Source organism: Parasteatoda tepidariorum, chromosome 5 (genome assembly GCF_043381705.1).
Source record: "Parasteatoda tepidariorum isolate YZ-2023 chromosome 5, CAS_Ptep_4.0, whole genome shotgun sequence".
NCBI lineage: Eukaryota > Metazoa > Arthropoda > Arachnida > Araneae > Theridiidae > Parasteatoda > Parasteatoda tepidariorum.
The window spans coordinates 1,788,792-1,793,955 of NC_092208.1; positions in this window are offsets into that span (position 1 = coordinate 1,788,792).

Genomic DNA, 5,164 nt, shown 5'->3' on the forward strand with positions numbered 1-5,164 from the left:
GCGCAAACGTTTAAAAACCTTTCCCACAAGAAAGTAATAATATTGATCTAATTATCTCAAAAAATGTGATGATGTGGCTTTAGCAGCTTGGGAAATTGATCAGTCCCACGCTACTGAGACCTATTAACATTTAAATATATTGTCCAGAAAGATATAAAAACCCTCTTTCCAAGGTCAAATGTGCTATTCTCTACCTATCCACCAGCATGTAAGGTTGTCATTCTGAGGCTCTGGCCCTTACTTTAATAAAATTATATTATGATTCCTGCATTTTCCTGTATCTTTTTCAAGAAGCACCGGTCACACTACGAACTTGCAATGTTTAGGATTTCAAAGCGTAACATATATATATATATTTGAGTTTACGACTACTAATGTTCAACTCCGGAGCCTTGTAATTTTGAACTAATCCAGAGGGCAAGGAAACTCATGGATCAGTCCCCCCCCCCTCGAGGTATTGATTTGTTATGGGGAGGAGGACTTTGCTACTCAACACATTCAACGTGTATCAGTCACCATTTACTACACGGGGAGTCTTCGGCCGGCTGGGATCGAACCTACGAACTCCTGGACATGGCCCTATCGACCAGGCTATCCCGGCCCTAACTATTATATTTCGGAAAATTGGTTACTTGCACTTCAAGAAAAAGATCGTGATACCCACATATGTGTTGTTGTTGTTAGTTTACGTCGCACTAGAGCTGCACAATGGGCTATTGGCGACGGTCTGGGAAACATCCCGGAGGATGATCCGAAGACATGCCATCACAATTTTGATCCTCTGCAGAGGGGGTGGCACCCCCGCTTCGGTAGCCCGACGACCTGCGCGCGAAGTCGAGCACTTTACGGCAGAACAGTTTAAAGAGGACCCATACCGCACACCCTCGGTCCCTACGCAGACTGATCCAAGTGGGTCACCCACCCGCAGCCAGTGATGCTTGACTTCGGTGATCTGCTGGGAGCCGTGTCTTAACGATCAGTCCACTGCGGGACCCCACATATGTGATTCATGAAGCCAATTTAGTTAATCGAGCCGCGATGGCTCAGAGGAGAGAGCGTTCGCCTTCCAATGAGGCAAACCGGGTTCGAATCCCAACGGTAGCAGTATCATACGAATCCGACCTGCACAGGACACAGTGCTGCCGTGAAATATCCTCAGTGAAAGACGGATTAAGAGTTAGAGTCCCTTTGCCGCCAGAGTACCCGTGGGAGGTTTTCTTCTCCATGTAACGCAAATGCGGGTTAATTCCCACAAAAAGTCCTCCACGAAAGCAAATTTCTCCCAATACTTGATCCAAGAGTTCCCTTGTCTTCTGGATTGGATTCAAAATAACAAGGCTACGGAGTTGAACGTTAGTAGTCGTAAACCCAAAAATTGGGTCGGCTGTTCAACGACGGTAATAAAGTAAAATAAAATACCAGTTGATCGTTTATAAGCAAAATAGCGTGTTAAAGTTGAGCTATGTTTCTCCGCATAAGTGTCCCGCAGTGGACTGATCGTTAAGATACGGTTCCCAGCAGATCACCGAAGTCAAGCATCACTGGCTGCGGGTGAGTGACCACTTGGATCAGCCTGAGTAGGGACCAAGGGTGTGCGGTATGGGTCCTAGTTAAACTGTTCTGCCGTAAAGTGCTCGACTTTGCGTGCATGTCATCGGGCTACCGAAGAGAGAGGGCCATCCCCTCTGCAAAGGATCAAAATTGTGATGGCATGTCTTAGGATCATCCTCAGGGATGTTTCCCAAACCGTCGCCAATCGCCTATTGTGCAGCTCTAGTGCGAAGTAAATTAATTACAACAACAATCTAAACAATTTCTATCAAATCTTTTTTATTTGTTTTTAAGGAATAGAAAGAGAAAAAAAAAATTATTGTAGATGTATCCTAATCAACAAAATTCTTGATCAAAGGTAAATAAGACTTATTTTTAAACACACTATTACGGAAATTTTCAAACATTGTAATTTTTTTTTTAAAACTCAAATCGCAAGACCTTGAAATCGTAATTGTAAGATAAAGTGTTGGTAATTTTGTGGAACAAATCATCAACAAGATGAGGCAAATAATATAATTTATTTTCACAACCATAGTCCACACATATATAAAGCAATTTATATTTCACCCAGAAAATATAAAAATAAAATAAATACAATTTATGTTTCAGACATACTTAACGAATTTTTATTTTCTTTACAGAGAAATTATGATGAAGCACACAAGTACATTAAAGCAAGAAAAACATTGAAGATGGGAAAAGCTCATATCAATACCAGTTAACTTTCAATTCTAACTGAGTCTTAATTTATTATGCAATTTCAGCAAACTGTTTATCATTACTAGACTTTTTGACCAACAATTAACCTGCAGAATAGGAGAAACGTACACAACAGGGACATTTAGTTACAAATAATGAATAAAGTTTGAAGCAAAATTTAGAAAACAATGTAAAAGAGGAATAATTGTTTTGGAATGTTTATTTGAGCGGTTAGTTTCATTAATATACATGTTTTAAGATCCAGCTTTGCTTTTAAAACAGACAATGTAAAAATAAGTTATTTCTACTCTCACATAAATACAAAAAACTTAAAATGTAAATTTGTTCTGTTTCAAACACTAAATTTGTTATTTATCGTGTCCAGAGTTTTGCCATAATTTGTTTCATAAATAAAGAGACAAAAAAGAATACAAGAGAGATTAATGAAGAAAAATAACAAGTTTCATTTACTGCACACAAGCTGCAAGTACACAGAAAACATGAAATAAGTTAAAAATAGAAAGAAATCACAGAAAAAATATATAAATCATTAAAGAGAAGAAAAATTATGACTAGTTTTTTATTAAAATATTATCAAAATTATCTTTTTTATTAAAAATTAAAAGCCAGAAAAAAAAATAGGGAAACAATATAATCTCGTCATCAGCTCACACGATTATATCTATAAAAAGGAGTGCTTTCTAACATTGAATTAATATAGCCAAAGTAAAATGTAGCAATAGAATAAGTGAGAGGAGTGCCAGAAAAATTATAATAGAACGTAAAGCAAAAAATACAAAATAAAACATATAAAGCAAAAAATATGTAATAAAAATTCAAGAAAAATACAGAATAAAAAACAAAATTTAACATATAAAGCGAATTTAAATGCACTTCTACTTCCCGGCATCTTTTAAAAATTATTTTAAATATTTTTGTAACAAGTTTGCCAGATTATAAAATATGAAAATAAAAGCAAAAAAAAAAAAAAATTACATCTGTTGCAATTACATGGGCCCCTGATGGTAAAAGAACAAGAGGAAGACCCAGACTTACCATCCAGCACATGTTTTTGGGCGAATTAAAAGAATGTGGAATATCTGGCTGGGAGGAAGCAAGATCTATTGCTAGAGACAGGAGGCATTGGAGGGATATGCTAGAGGCCTTAAGTGCCCAAAGTCACGTAGAGGATAAGTAAGTAAAAGCAGATAGAGGACAGATGGATGCATTTTATGGTACGTTCTTTAAGTACAGAAGAGAATTTGATTTAGTTACCTTGGTTTGGCCCAAAATTGCATGTGCGCAACAGAACATTATACTGGATAATTCAAAGTTTATAATTAACAAGGCGGAAATTTAACTATAAACATTTAATTTTGATAACTTTTAGAGAAATTATTCACATTTATTGAAATAAGTACAGAAAGTGAATTTGATTTAGTTACCTTGATTATGAGTGAATTTGATTATCTTTTAGTTCTTTAAGTACAGAAGTGAATTTGATTTAGTTACCTTGGATTGGCCCAAAATTGCATGTGCGCAACAGAACATTATACTGGATAATTCGAAGTTTATAATTAACAAGGTTGAAATTTAGCCATAAACGTTTAATTTTGATAACTTTTAGAGAAATTATTAAAATTTATTGAAAAAAATTATATAATAAAAATTAATTAGATAATATAATATAAATTAGATTTTTAGTCACGGATTCGCCCGCATTGGTAAATATATAAATTAAGACAAAGAAATTTTCATTTATAGCATGCAATCAACTCGAATGATTTTAATATAGAATTAAAATATATTGGTCCATTGCATTATATCAAAATTTATGGAAGAGTTGGTCCATTTGTTTTTTTGACAAATTCTTTCAATTCTATTCATTTGATTAAAAATAACATTTAAAATCATTTCTTCTATCGCATAAAGCAGATATTTTCTTCTTTTTTAATACTTAAATCAGGGTTTGCACTCAATTTCAGAAGAAAAAAAATTCCCTGACTTTTCCAGGTAAATTTCAATGAAAATCAATACCATATTTTATCTATGCTAAGAAATTTTTCATCAGAAAATCTTGATTCGTTTATTTGTAATGCCAAGTATCAGATTTTCTATGTAAAATAAATATTATATGAGGAAGGAAGCATTTCAGTTTGTCTAAAATGCGAAATTTTTACAACAAATAATTGTAGTAGATGATAGAATTATTTAACTCGAATCTCAACAACTGAGTACCGTTACTGACAATTTTTAGACTGGTTTTTTACCAGGTAAAATAAAGGAATTTTCCAGGTTTTTGTAAAAAAAATTGCAACTTTCCCTGATTTTTGGAGTTGAAATAAAATTCCCCGACAATTCCAGGTCTTCCCTGACCCATGGGAACCCTATTAAATCCAAAAAAATTGAAATTAATATAATTTTCATGATCATAAAGCAGGATTAATTCCTCAGGTAAATACTGTTCAACAAAACTGTAAAATTTTGATAGTAAAACTATCAATAAATCTAAATTTTTTTTTTAATATTAAGTGTATAATTTCTTTCATAATAGTGTAAAAATAAGTTAGCCAAAAGTATTGAGGTATTCCACCTATTTTAACAAATATATATATATATAATCTTTCAAATATATAATTTAATATTTTGTCACTTAGCAAACTTGTTACGAATAGATTTTAAATTATTTTTAAAAGATGCCGGTAAGGAAAAGTGCATTTGAATTAGCTACTCACTTAATAGGTTACATTTTGTATTTTTTGCTAAATATGTTCTTTTTTCATTTAAATTGCTTGATGCTTCCCACACTATTGTATTATTATATTTTGCTTTGAATATATTAATACAATATTAAAAGCACTCTTTTTTGTAGATATAATCAAGCAAGCATCTTTTTTTTTTTTTTTTTTAT